We start from the raw sequence: 14,918 nt of genomic DNA, 5'->3' as shown, positions 1-14,918 counted from the left end.
TTTAAGGTTATTTATTTCTTTTGTAGCTATTGTAAATGGGATTGCTTTCTTGATTTCTTTTTTAGCTAGTTCATTATTAGTGTATAGAAATGCTAGTGAGTTTTGTATGTTAATTTTGTATCCTACAACTTTACTGAATTCATTTATCGGTTCTAAAATTTTTTTGGTGGAGTCTTTAGTTTTTTCTGTATAAAAGATCGTGTCAGCTGCAAAGAGAAACAGTTTGACTTGCTCTTTTTCAGTATGAATGCCTTTTGTTTCTTTTTCTTACCCAGTTGCTCTGGCTAGGACTTCTGGTACTATGTTGAATAGGAGTGGTGAAAGGGGACATTCTTGTCTTGTTCCAATTCTTAGAGGAAATGCTTTCAGCTTTTCCCTATTCAGTATGATGATGTTTGTTGTATATGGCCTTTATTATGTTGTGGTATGTTCCTTCTATGCCTGATTTGTTGACAGTTTTTATCATGAAGGGATGTTGGATTTTATCAGATGTTTTTCTTAATCTATTGAGATGAACTTACGGTTTTTGTCTTTCATTCTGTTGATGTGATGTATCATGTTTATTGATTTGCATGTGTTGAACCATCCTTGCATTTGTGGGATAAATTCCACTTGATTATGGTGTATTATCTTTTTGATGTGTTGTTGGATTCTGTTTGCTAGTATTTTGTTGAGGATTTTTACATCTATATTCATTAGGGAGATTGGCCTGTAGTTTTCTTCTTGTGTGTGTCCTTGTCTGGTTTTGGTATCAGGATGATAGCCTTGTAGAATGAATTAGAAAGAATTGCCTCTTTAATTTTAAAGAATTAGTTTGAGAAAAGTTTGTGTTAGCTCTTTCATATAAGTTTGGTAGAATTTGGCAGAAAAGTTATCCAGTCTAGACTTTCCTTTGTTGGGAGAATTTTTATTACTGATTCAATCTCATTATTCTTTATTGGTCTGTTCAAGTTTTCTATATCTTCCTGGTTCAATCTTGGTAGGCTGTATATGTCCAGGAATTTATCCATTCCCCTAGGTTTTCCAGTTTGTTAGGCTAAATTTGTCCATAATAGTCTCTGATGATCCTTTGTATTTGTGTGGTATCGATTGTAATGTCTCCTTTTCCATTTCTGATTTTATTTATTTGGGTTTTCTCTCTCTTTTTCTTGATTAGTATAGCCTAGTCTAGTTTATTGATTTTATTTATCTTTTTTAAAAACAGGCTTTTTTATTTCATTGATCCTTTGTATTTCTTTTTAGTTTCTATTCCATTTAGTTCTGCTCTGATTGTTATTATTCTTTTGTTCTAATTTTGGGTTTAGAACAAAAGATAATGGGTTTGGTTTGTTCTTGCTTTTCTAGTTTTTTAAAGATGCATCTTTAGGTTGTATATTTAAACACTTTCTACTTTTTTGATGTAGGTATTTATTACTATAAACTTCCATCTTAGCACTACTTTTGCTATATCCTATAGGTTTTGGTATTTTGCATTTCCATTTTCATTTGTTTCAAGAAATGTTTAAATTTTCTTCTTGATTTCTTAATTGATTCAATGGTCATTCAAGAGCATGTTTTTAATTTTCATGTATTTGTACAGTTTCCAAAGTTTTCCTTGGTATTGATTTCTAGTTTAATTCCATTGTAGTCTTAGAATATACTTGATATGATTCTGATTATTTTACATTTGTTGAGACTTGTTTAATGGCATAACAAATGATCTGTCCTAGAGAATGTTTCCTGTGCTGATGAGAAAAAAACACATTATGTAGCAGTTGGATAACATGTTCTGTAAATGTCTGTTAGTTCCATTTTGTCTAAAGTGCAGTTTAAATCTGACGTTTCTTTCTTATTTTTCTGTCTAAATGATGGCCAATTCTGAGACTGTTTGTTGAAGTCCTCAACTATGATTGTATTGGAGCCTATCTCTCCCTTTAGATCCAATACTATTTGCTTTATATATTTGGGTGCTCCAGTGTTGGCTGCATATATTTAATATAATTGGGATGGTTATATCCTCTTGCTAAATTGAAAACTTTTTTTTACAATTTTTATCTTGAAATCTGTTTTATCTAAGTACAGCTACTCCTTCTCACTTTTGGTTTCTGTTTACATGGAATATAATTGTTTATTCCTTTACTTTCAGTCTATATGTGTCTTTGCAGCTGATGTGAGTTTCTTGCAGGTAGCTGATATGGTTTGGATGTTTGTCCCCTCCAAGTCTCAAGTTGAAATGTGATTCCCAATATTGGAGATGGGGCCTGATGGGAGGTGATTGTGTGATGGGGAAGATTCCTCATGAATGGCTTTGCACCAGTCCCTTGGTGATAAGTGAGTTTTCACTCAGTTCATGTGAGACCTGGTATTTAACAGAGTCTGGGACCTCCTCCATCTCTCTCTCTTGTTCCTGCTCTTGTCATGTGAAACACATGCACCCACTTTGCCTTCTGCCATAATTGTAAGCTTTCTGAAGCCCTCATCAGAAGCTGAGCAAATGTTGGTGCCATACTTGTATAGCCTACAGAATTGTAAGCCAATTAAACCTCTTTCCTTTATAAATTACCCAGCCTCAGGTATGTTTTTATTATGATGCAGAATAGCCTAACGCAGGAGCATATAGTTAGATCATATTTTATTTTTATCCATTCAGCCGGTTTATGTCTTTTATATGGGGAATTTAATCCATTTACATTCAAAGTTATTATTGATAGGTGAGAACTTATTTCTGCCATTTTGTTCATTGTTTTCTGGTTGTTTTATATATCCTTTGTTCCATTCTTCCTCTTTTATTGCTTATCATTGTGGTTTGATGGTTTTCTGTAGTGGTAACATTTGAATCTTTTCTCTTTCTCATTTATGAGAAGCCAGTGAGTTTATACTTTCATGTTTTCTTGATGGTAGGTATCGTCTTTTCACTTCCAGTTATAGGACTGCCTTAAGCATTTCTTGTAGGGCCAGTCCAATGGTAATGAATGTCCTCAGTTTTTGCTTGTCTGGGAAAGACTTTCTTTTTCCTTCTTTTTTGAAGGATGGCTTTGTGGGTATAGTAATCTTGGTTGTCAGTTTTGTTCTTTCAGCACTTTGAATATACCATCTCATTTTCTCGTGGCTTATAAGTTTCTGCTGAGAAAACTGTTAGTCTGATGGGGATTCCCTTATATGTGCCTTGACAATTTTCTCTTGCTAATTTTAGAATTCTTTCTTTGTCTTTGACTTTTGACAGTATAACTATAATATGCCCTGGAGAAGACATTTTTGGATTGAATCCATTTGGAGATTTTTGAGCTTCCTGTTCTAGATGCCTATATCTCTTGCAAGACTTCGGAAGTTTTGGGCTATAATGTCATTAAGTAAGCTTTCTATGCCTTTGCTTACCTCTTATTCTTCTGGAACACCCAAAATGTGACTATTTGGTTGCCTGCTTTATGGTGTTCCATATGTCATATAGGCTTTCTTTGTTCTTTATTAAACTTTATATATATGTACTTTTTTGTCTGAGTTATTTCAAAAGACATTTCTTCTAGTTCAAAAAGTATTCTGCTTGATCTCTATTATTGAAGCTCTTGATTATATTTTTTTGTTTCATTCATTGAATTCTTCAGTTACAGGATTTCTGATTGGTTCTTCTTTATGTATCAGTCTCTTTGATGAATTTCTCATTCTGATTATGAACTGTTTTTCTGATTTCCTTCTATTATTTATCTGTGTTATCTTGTATCTTGCTAAGCTTCTTTAATAACACTATTATGAAATCTTTCCCAGATATGTCATAGATTTATTTTTCATTGAAATCTGTCACTAGGGAATTATTGTTTTTTTACACATATCACATTTCCTTGCTTTTTCATGTTTGTTTGTTTTTACATTGATATCTGTGAATCTGGTGTAACAGTCCCTTCTTCTGATTTTTTGAATTGACTTTTGTAGGAAAGATGTTTTCCAATAGATGTGTCTGTAGGGTTGGTTGTGTAGGGCACTTTGGTTTTGATTTTGGGTGGGCACAGTAATGTAGTCTTCAGATGACTTCTTCAGCTATAATCAGTGTCAGTGGTATCTTTGAGTTCCTCAGTGGGTTAGGCTGTGGTTTTTAGTAGACACTGTAGTGAGGTTTTGCTATGGATTGGGACACCAGGTGGGCCAGTTCTTTGGCACCAGTATGCTGTTTCTTGGGTTCCCAGGTGGCATACATGGAAACTGGTAGAAGCAGGTCTGAGTGGGCTGATCCTTGGGCCTTCATATTATTTGGCTGAGTCCCTACCCAAATCTCATCCTGAGTTGTAGCTCCCATAATCCCCACATGTCATGGAAGGGACCCGGTGGGAGGTAATTGAATCATGGGAGCAGGTCTTTCCTGTGCTGTTCTCGTGATAGTGAGTAAGTCTCGTGAGATCTGATGGTTTTATAAAAGGAGTTCCTCCACACAAGCTCTCTTGCCTGCTGCCCTATAAGATGGGCCTTTGCTTCTCCTTTGCCTTCCATCATGTTTGTGAGCCCCCGCCGCCACAGCCATGTGGAACTGTGAGCCCATTAAACCTCTTTCCTTTATAAATTACCCAGTCTCAGGTATGTCTTTATTAGCAGCATGAGAACAGACTAATACAAGCTTCCAGGTGACTTGCTAAAGTGCTGGCAGTGGCAGCAGTAGGCCAGGCTGACAAGTGGATCACTGAACTCCTGGGCAGTGTGCATGGCATCACCAATGGCGATAGCAGTAGTGGGCACTAGCACTGATGGCAGCAAACTTGGTGGGCCAGTCCCCCAGCCCCAAGGTGGTACATATACAGGTGAGTGCTCGTGGAGGTGATGGCAACAGGCTGGGAGTGGACATCCTCAGGTCCCTGGAAGGAATGCATGGGCTCCAGCATTGGCGGGAAAGGTGTATTGATCTCTAGGCCTCTGGATAATGTGCATATGCACTGGCAGGCTGGGGAGGCCTGTCCTTAGCACCCCCAGGTGTGGATGTGCGGGGCAGGCATATTCCCAGGCCTCTGGACAATGCCCACAGGCACTGGTGAGGGTGGGGCCAGGTGAGCTGGAGCTGTCCTCAGGCCCCTCAATGGTGTGTGCATACAAAGGCTGTGGTAGGCAGGGCTGATCAATTCCCAGGCCCCCAGACAACATGCACAGGCACTGGCAACCTGTGTGGGCCCATTTTCAGCTCCGTAGAAGGCATGTATGCATGCCAGTGGCAGTGGGTGGGGTAGGTCAATCCCTAGACTCCTGGATAATGTTCATGGGCACAGGTGAAGGCAGTGCAGAGGCAGGCCTATGCTTAGGCCTGTAGATGGCATATGTGGGTGATGCGTGTGGCAGTGTGTGTGGTTGATCAATCCCCAGGCCCTCAAATGGCACACTAGGATGCCAGTTGTAGTAGCAATGGGTATCTTTAGGCACTTTGATGATGTATGTGGGCACCAGTGGCAGTGGGGGTGGTAGGTCGACCTCCTGGTTCCCAGATGATGCGTGTGGGTACTGGTGGTGGTGGCAGACAGGCAGACCTGTTTTTAGGTCTCCTGGTGGCAAACAGACCAGGTTGATCTCCAGGACCTTGGATGGTGCCCTTGGGCCAAGAGGCAGGCTAGATGGGCCTGTCCTCAGGTCCTTGGACAGTGCCTGGGTGAGCCAGTTCCCAGGCCCCGTTAAGATATGTGCAGGTGTGCACCCGCCCTGCTGCTGGGGGGTAAGGATTTGCTGTCAGTGGCAACAGCCCCAGGCAGGCAGCTCTCAGGCTCTGGAGAGTACATGCTTTGGCTCCCTTTGTCCCTAGGGCAGCCTCCCCAGTGTGTTTCACTACCCATTCCTTGGGGCGTAAGACATTGCATGAGCTAAAGTTTTGGGGACGCATCTGCACTGCTGGCTCCAGCCAGTATTGTGATGCTGTAAACCTTTGAGTAGATGTAGGGGGGTGTCTGCAGGGGTTCGGGGATGTAGATATGTAGTGGGTATTGGGCCCCAAAGGTGTGATGTAGTCTGGTGGGGGCCGGCCTCTCAAAATGGCACCATGCCGTAGCTGCTTGAATCTCAGGGGATGTGTGGGACCCAGTGTGAACATCTTCTGTAGAACAATGTCATTACATGGACTCCAGGCATCTCTTTATACTAGTCTCAGGGCTTGTGAGGGCTGAGGGGCTCTCCTGTGGCTAAAATTATAGGAGTCTGTGGTGGGAATATGGACTGCTGACTGCTGGGAATCTCTCATTTACCTTTTACCCACAGTGGGAGTTTCCCCTGGCTCTGAGTTGATCTTGGCTGGGTTAGCTGCTTCACTTCCCTTTCCTTCTGTGCCTCAGAAGTTCCCAGTCACTTTCCTGCTGAATTCCATTGTTTTCTTTAGATGTTCTATTTGACATCTAATTATCTATTTGCCATTCTGGTCCTTCTTCGTGAAGGAGGTGACAGCCAGGTGCCTCAGGCAGCCATCTTGAAGCCCCTCCAACGGAGGGTTTTCAATTGCAGATTCAATTTCTAAAGTAGATATGGGATTACTTACCTTTTCTGTTTCTTCATGTGTCAGTTTTTATAGGCTGTAATTTTTTTTCAGGAATTTGTCTATTTCATCCAAAATTTCAGATTCATTGACATAAAGTTGCTTAATAACATCATCTTTTTTTTTTCTTGAGACAGAATCCCACTCTGTCTGCCAGGCATGATCTTGGCTCACTACAACCTCCGCCTTCTAGGACATGAGGTCATATCTCAGCCTCCCAAGTAGCTGGGACTACAGGCATGTACCACCACACCTGGCTAATTTATTTGTATTTTTAGTAGAGACAGGGTTTCACCTTGTTGGCCAGGCTGTTCTCGAACTCCTGACCTCAAGTGATCCACCCACCTTGGCCTCCCAAAGTGCTGGGATTACAGGTATGAGCCACCACGCTCGGCCTGTAACATCATCTTAATATGATTTAATGTTTCTTAAGATCTCTGGTGTTTTTAGTAATTAGCACCTCTCTTGCCTGAGGTTTAACAATTTTATTCTTTTCAGAGAACCAATTTTTATCTTTATTTTTCTTGATTATATTTTTGCTTTCTCTTTTATTAATTTGTGCTTTATCCTTATTATCTTCCTGCTATTCTTTTCATTGTGTGTGACTTACTATTGTTTTTTTAAAAACAACATGAATTTTTAGCCTTTATTTCTAAAATATGCATCCAATGGGAGAAATAAATTCCTGTTGTTTAAGCCATCCACTATGGTATCCTTATAGGACTGTTGAGAGGGTTTGGATAAGTTAATAAGCTTAGAGCAATTCCTGGCTCATAGTAAATTTTGCTATTTTTATTTTTATTATTATTACCCTGGATTGCTTACAAGAGTACCTATAACAAAGAAAAAATTATAAATAGTAATAGTCAAGATTCAGGAAAATATGTTTATTGAAAGTCAACATATAAGGGAAAGTTGGAATATTAATATTCAGGCCATTAAGGGCATATTTGAATGTTGAGCTGCCAGGGAGTGGTGGACATGTTACCTCCCCCCATCTGCTACACTACTTTGTGATGAACATCTCACCAGGCACACACAGGATCTCCTCAAGATTATATGATGGCTGCCTCCACCACCTGTTATTTTATATCCCCTGAACCAGTCTTGTGAAATGCTCCCAGGCCTGGCATCCCACATGTGTCCTGCTTGGCTCTTTGCATAAAACATCCAGCTTGGGAGGCCAGATTGCTGCTTCAGGGCGACATGTCCCACAGAGGTGGTAAAAGGAATTGGCCGCCAGTCAGAAACTGGTGGCAAATATCACACTCAACCCGCTGACTCTTCTTGTGAATGCAAAACACATTTAGAGATGAAATGGTACTCCTCTGGCTGCCAAAAAAACAAGTAACAAAAGAAGCAAGGCCCACATATGTTTGTGATAGTGAGTGTTTTACCACGCAGCAAGGGATCTGCATTTTGTATAGGTGATTTTAAAATGTTGGCAAAGATCCTTCCCCCTTAGTGCCTCAGCGTTGGTTTGGGGTGGTTTGTGGAGATGAGGGTTATGAGGAGGGAAAAGCACTCCCGTGTGAACAAAGGCATTCTCTGTGAGGCTTGGATCTAAGAATACTGTCCAAGTGTCAAGCGTTTGATAATGAAGAAAACGGACCTTAGCCATGGACTTGCTTTTCAGCATTAGACACACAAAACAGAGCATGGGTATGTGTCTGCCAAAAAAGCAACCTCATTCTCTGCCAAACACTACAGCTCTTAATTTAAAAAATTGAAACCAAAGTAGACTTGTCTCTGGATGGTTACCTAAAATGTCCACTTAAAGAAATGACAGCTCTCCTAGGGGAGCAGTACGGTACCGAGAGAGGGAGCAATTTTCCCTGTGTATTCACATCAAGCCATGCCCAGAGAAATCAAACACAGCTCCCACCAGCCTTCAGAGATCCGATGAAGAGCGAGTGCTTCTTGTTCCTCCTTGTTGGCTCTGACCTAGAAGGTAATAAGTCTTTGGTATTGGTGCCATTTTAAGGATTGGACACTGCCCTGTTATATAATCCGAGCAGCAGACTTTCTGAGCTTCTGTCAAATTTAGAAGTTGTCTGTCAAATGCAAGGTCTGGACTAACTTATTTCTAAGATATCACCTAACAAAGATCCGAAATATTTATATTTCATTAATGCCCAGAGGGGCTCAGTTAGCCAGCAATGCAATGTGGAATAGTGTAGTGACTTTCAGCAAATGTCATAATGCTCTCTATGCTTACATAGATATGTAAAAAAAAATATATATATATATATATATCTCCATATACCTATCTCTAGCCACTGAGATAGAAATATACACAAAATGTAAATCTCAGGCTACATGATAACCAAAGTCATGGGTAGCCTCTGCACTGGCATTGACCATAAACCCTTACAAGTGTTATCTCTGGGTCCCAGAAGTTGAGTTTTCTCTTTGTCTGTTGACAACCCATGGCCATTGCTCTCAAGGCCACCCTTTTGGGATCTTTCTGTGCCTTTCTCCAAATATCAAAGTTGCTGTTCATTATCTGAGTTGATATTGTCACTGCATTTGAAATGTAGGACATTTTATTCTTAACATGCCAGCCCTAAGGAAGTTTTGACTCCACATTAAGAAATTTAAAACTTTGGCCGGGCAGGGTTGCTGACGCCTGTAATCCGAGCACTTTGGGAGGCTAAGGTGGGTGGATCACTTGAGGCCAGGAGTTCGAGACCAGCCTGGCCAACATGGTGAAACTTCATCTCTACTAAAAATACAAAAATTAGCCAGGCATGGTGGCACACACCTGTAATCCCAGCTACTCGGGAGTCAGAGGCATGAGAATCGCTTGAACTTGGGAGGTAGAGGTTGCGGTGAGCTGAGATCGCGCCACTGCACTCCAGATTGGGCAACAGAGTGAGACCCTGTCTCAAAAAAAAAAAAAAAAAAGATTAAAAATTTTAATCGGAATAATAGCCATACTGACAAATTGCTTTAAGATTTTTTTTTTAGAATAAATGTCATTAAGCTGAATGTCCTGGAGAAAGAAAACACTTCTGTTTTTTTCATCGTTATTTTATTGAAAATATCTTTATTGACACAAATTATTTTTCATATAAACATTGAAAAAATGTTGAGTCATTGAGCAGTTTTCATTTTTACCGAATCTTACTGGGTGTAGCTTCTATAATCATGAGTTTTGCATGATCTCCAACAGGCTGATTTTCCTGATTGCAATTTGAGCCCTTACTATTTTTATTTTATGTTTTCACTGTCAATATCAATTCCATTTTCTTCCAAAACTACAAGATGGATTATCTCGGCTAGGTTGTATTTAATGGCTGGAATGAATTTTAGGTCTCATTTTCCAGGGAAGGGAAACTGAAACCCAGAGGTTAAGTGACTTCCCTGAAGTATCCTACCCATTTCATGTCTGAGCTGAGGTTAGAGTCTTGGCTTACAGCCCAGAGATTCTCTACTTCACAAGCATATCCACTACTGGAATAATGGAATCACAGCAGTATGCTGGTACAGTTAAAATTGGAGCCTATATGCATGACTACCATAATTAAAGCAGGGCCGAGAAATAATGTATTTCACATCTAGTGTTAGCTCTGAATCCACACCCAAGGTGACCACCTCCTATAGACAGAGAGAAGATTGGGGTTTTTTGTTTCATTTTGTTTTGTTTTTTGAGAGGGAGTCCTGCTGTGTTGCCCAGGCTGGAATGCAGTGGCATGATCTTGGCTTACTGCAACCTCCACCTCCCAGGTGCAAGTGATTCTCCTGTCTCAGCCTCCCAAGTAGCTGGGATTACAGACACACGCCATCATGCCCAGCTAATTTTATATTTTTAGTGGAGATGGGGTTTCACCATGTTGGCCAGGCTGGTCTCAAACTCCTGACCTCAAGTGATCCGCCTGCCTCGGCCTCCCAAAGTGCTGGGATTACAGGCGTGAGCCACCACGCCCAGCCGATTGGGTTTTTTACAAAGGCACTAAGATTTGGTGGTGAGGCCAGGTTCATATAATGTCAAGAAAAGTTATGGCTTTATCGGGGAACTTGTGATATTAAAAGAATGCATGCTGAAATTGGCCAAAATGAGCAGAGAGAATATGGTGGGCAGTGTCATGGATAAGAGAATATGGGGCAGGGCACAGGGCAGAGTGCATAGTCTGGCTCATAGCCTGCAGCTTGGAGAGTGAGAGGTGGGAGAGAAACCAGAATGGGAACATCGGGCCTGGATAGTAGACAAGGAGTGTGTGTTCCATTGTTTAAGCAGTGGGGAGCCATCAGAGGTTTGAAAGCACATTTTAAAAGCTGTTCTTTGGGAAGTTTATAATGGTAACTTTAGGATGAATTCAGGGTGAGGAAACTCTAGAAATAGGAAGTCATATAAGGAGCTTTATTGGAAGAAGATTCTCCATCTATTTAATACGTCCACCTTCTTGATATTGGTTTGGAAGTCCTGAAATAGAGGTCGTGGGGAATGAGGTTTGGAATGCCCAAGCTGTGAGGACTGATTCCCTGTTTGAGAGATGGTGTTTACTGTGTGTCCCCACCAACTTAAGATCACTGCATGCTGGCGTCCCTGGCACTTCCTCAATGGCCCTAGTAGGCATCCTCAGCCCCCTAAAGCACAAGCCCTGCACCAAGACTTGCACCTTGACCTTGACCTGGGTTTAGTATATGGAGCCCTCAGGCCCGTGGTCTGCCACACTGTGCTCAGGGGCTTCTCCCAAAATGTCCTGGTTTCCAACAGGAATCAGACCTTCAGCTAGAGGTTACATCTAGGGAAACCAAAGGGAAGGAGCACGCCACCCTGAAGCTTGACTGTTCTGGAAAGCCCTCACCAATTGGAGGGGGTCTATGACATGAGAAGAAGGTGGAGTTAGACAAACCTGGTTTAAACTTTCATTTTGCCGCTTGCTAGCTGTGGGCTGGTTACTGGTCCTGGAAACTTTTTTTTTTTTTTGATATGGAGTCTCACTCTGTCATCCAGGCTGGAGTGCAGTGGCATGATCTTGGCTCACTGTAACCTCCACCTCCTGGGTTCAAGCGATTCTCCTGCCTCAGCCTCCCAAGTAGCTGGGATTACAGGTCCCCACCACCACATCTGGCTGATATTTGTGTTTTTAGTAGAGACAGGGTTTCACCATATTGGCCAAGCTGGTCTGGAACTCCTGACCTCAGGTGATCCACCAGCCTTCGCCTCCCAAAGTTCTGGAATTACAGGCATGAGCCACCATGCTGGAAACTCTTGAGTGAGAACAGTTACTTCATAGGGGTGATGGGAAGGTCAAAAGAGATGATAAGGATGGCGACCGATGATTCCGCATCTGTGAGCTCTCAGGCCACAGTCTACCACACACTTTTTTAATCCACAATTTTGTGGAATCACAGTAGCTATCCTATAAACTATGTCATGTTATTTACTAACTCATAACTGAAGAAACAGAAGCTTCACCTGAAAAACTTGCTTAAGGCTTTGAACAGTAATAGTATCTGAGATTTGAAAATTCAAATTCTGACCTTTCCACCACCCCACAGTGTCTTTAAGTACCTGTGAGGTGAGTGCAGTGGGGAAGGATGAACTGTAGCCGGATCTAGGCTACATGCCCCGCTGTATTAGTCTGTTCTTGTACTGCTATAAGGAAATACCTGAGACAGGGTAATATCTAAGAAAAGAGGTTTAATTGGCTCACAGTTCTGCAGGCTGTATGGGAAGCATGACGGCATCTCCTTCTGAAGAGGCCTCAGGGAGTTTCACTTATGGCAGAGGGCAAAGCTGGAGCAGACGAGAGCTAGCCGGGGAGATGCCACACACCTTTAAACCTTTAGATGACAAGATCTCGTGAGAACTCACTCACTATTGCCAGGACAGCACCAAGGTAGACATGGTGGGGACAGCACCATTCATGAGAAATCTGCCCCATGATCCAATCACCTCCCACCAGGCCCCACCTCCAAATTGGGGATTACCATTAGACAAGCAATTTGGGTGGGGACACAGATCCAAACCATACCACTGCCCTTGGGGTATGTGGTGATGGTGGCAAGGCGGTGGTGTGGTGGTGGTGGACAGAGTATTTGGCAGCACATGCTAACCACCATAGAATACTTGTTCCCTAAAGGAAAGAAGAGTTCTTAAAAGGAGGATGGAGGAGGCATGGTTCATCTGCAGAAAGCAGTAACGACCACAGCTTCCTAATTGTGCTTTTCTAAAACTCACATTAACTTTTGTTTGTTTCTTGACTACACACAACTAGAATGTGGAGGAAAGAATGACTCTAGTCCTTCGAGTGGACGATCAGGCTAGGATTTGAACATTTTCAGATAGTCCACAGAAGGAATGACAGACAGCTAGCCACCTGCCTTTCTTGGAATTACTGCTGACAATTCATTTTTTGTGTGTTTTATTAAGAATTTTAAACAGCTTAGGAAGCATTATGAATTGTTTCTGAAGGAACAGTTCCAGAAAGGTCTTCAGCAGGTCCCTGATAACATTGACATGGTCAGAGGAAGCAACAAGCAAAAAAATGTCACTTTTGCATTTGACTAGATGAGAGGGAAAGAGAAGTTTTCAAAAACATATTGAATGGAGGAAAATAACTGTTAAATAGGCTGAAGGCAATGATAATCAAATATAGTTAATTCCCTGGAAAAATGTTTTAGCTTTGGCTGGGCATGGTGGCTCACAACTGTAATCTCAACACTTTGGGAGGTTGAGGTGGGAGGATCGCTTGAGCCCAGGAGTTCAAGACTAGCCTGGGTGGGCAAGATAGTAAGACTCTGTCCCTACAAAAAAAAAAATTAAAAGAATTAACCAGGTGTGGTGGTGCAGGCCTGTAGTCCCAGCTACTTGGGAAGCTGAGATGGGAGGATCACTTGAGCCCAGGAGGTCGAGGCTGCAGTGAGCTATGATCACGCCCCTGCACCCCAGCCTGGGCGTCAGAGTAAGACCCTGTCTCAAACAAAACAAAACAAAACAAAAAGCTTTGGCTTTGTGAAGGAAATCGGCAAACAGAGTCTTCATCTCCCCCACCAGCGGTCGCCTTCTACAGTGATGGATGTCCTCTTTCATGGGTTCTTTGTCTCTATCTTCCAGACAGGGGCAAAGTTCCTCTGTCCATTTATGGAAATCTGACTGTGGGCAGAAAACCAGAACACAGTAATCAAACCACACCCCACCTCCCAGCCAGAGAGCTTCTCTGAAGTCACAGGTTAGGTCCTCCAAAAGCAGGCACTGAGGCAAAGTTTGGGGTGCAAATAGTTTGTTAGAGACCAACACCTGTGGAAGGAAGGGTATAGGAGCAAGACTGGACCAAGGGAGAAATAAAACTGTGATACAGGCCAGACAAACCGGGCAGGGAACTCTTGGGAGCATATTTTCTATCAGAGTGTCCCACACTGGGCCAAAATAGTGAGGCCTTTTATGCCCAGCTCATTGACTCACCAAATTTGGGCTGCCCCAGGAAGGTCATCATCTTGGGAAAGGCAGCTCTTTGCAGCTGAGGCAGACCCTGAAGGAGCTGACAGCTGGGGGCTGTCTGCTGAATGCACTCCCTGCAGTGGAGCAGCAAGTACATCCTTGAAGAGAGGTCCAGTGGGGTGCATCTCTATGTCTACCACAAAGGCCACCCAGATAATGTACTTGCTAGCTCTCATGGATTTGGGGGCAGGGAGTTGGGAGCAGCAGGAGCTGGTGGTTTGCCTAATATGGGAACTTGGTCTTTCTTTGTTTGCATGACATAAAATTTTGACTAAGCTCTCAGTGTAATTATGTCTTATATCTGCCTTATAAAGATGGATCAGGCCTTGGTTTTTAACTCATATCAAGATTCCAAGATAGGCAAGATGGATCTTTCAGGAAAAGGATTAAAGAATCATCAGAAAATATTTCCCTTTTTCAGTTATTTATCATGGAATAATAAATCACTCCAAAACTTAGTGGCTTCAAACAATTTATTATTTCTCACAAATATGTGGATTGAGTGAGCTCAGCTGGGTGGGTCTGATTCAGATGGGGTAGGCTGAGGTCACATGTGCAGCTGCATTCAGCTGGGAGTTTGGCTAAAGCTGGGACATCCAAGATGATCTCCTCTCCTCCAGTGCTCTCTCCATACCACCTCTAATCATGTAGTGTCCTGGCCTGGACTTTTCCACAATACAGCAGGCTGGTGTTCCAAATGGAAAAGCAGAAGATGCCAGTCCTTTTAAGGCCTGTACTCAAAAGTCCCAGAATATTATTTCCATTTCATTCTCTCCTGGTCAATGCAAAACACAGAGCAAAGCAGATTCCTTTTGGTGGGAAGAATGGCAAAGAATCTGGAGCCATTTTTAATCTCCTCCTTTGCCCTAAACCAATGTGTCTCAACCTTTGCAGATACAGATTTCCACACCTGCTCTCTAGATATCCTGATTTTGTTGGTCTGGGGTGGAACCTGGGCATTGGTATTGAAGCTTCAAAGAGGTTTCTAATATGTAGCCAGTT

General features: G+C 42.2%; 1 protein-coding gene and 1 long non-coding RNA gene across 8 annotated transcripts in view; one reads left to right on the top strand and one right to left on the bottom strand.

The window, feature by feature from the left end:
* The window catches only part of CPVL (carboxypeptidase vitellogenic like), a 189,739-nt gene that overhangs the window by 153,755 nt on the left and 21,066 nt on the right, over positions 1-14,918 (top strand). The window lies entirely within an intron of this gene.
* LOC134730669 (uncharacterized) overlaps positions 14,571-14,918 on the bottom strand; it is a 36,647-nt gene continuing 36,299 nt past the window's right edge. The window contains exon 3 of the long non-coding RNA XR_010112578.1: positions 14,571-14,647. This is a non-coding gene — a long non-coding RNA (uncharacterized LOC134730669). The remainder of the gene's footprint in view (positions 14,648-14,918) is intronic.

Source organism: Pan paniscus, chromosome 6, assembly GCF_029289425.2.
Source record: "Pan paniscus chromosome 6, NHGRI_mPanPan1-v2.0_pri, whole genome shotgun sequence".
In the NCBI taxonomy this organism is placed as follows: domain Eukaryota; kingdom Metazoa; phylum Chordata; class Mammalia; order Primates; family Hominidae; genus Pan; species Pan paniscus.
Note: the sequence above shows the minus strand (reverse complement) of the source record. Positions and strands in the feature narration are given on the sequence as shown.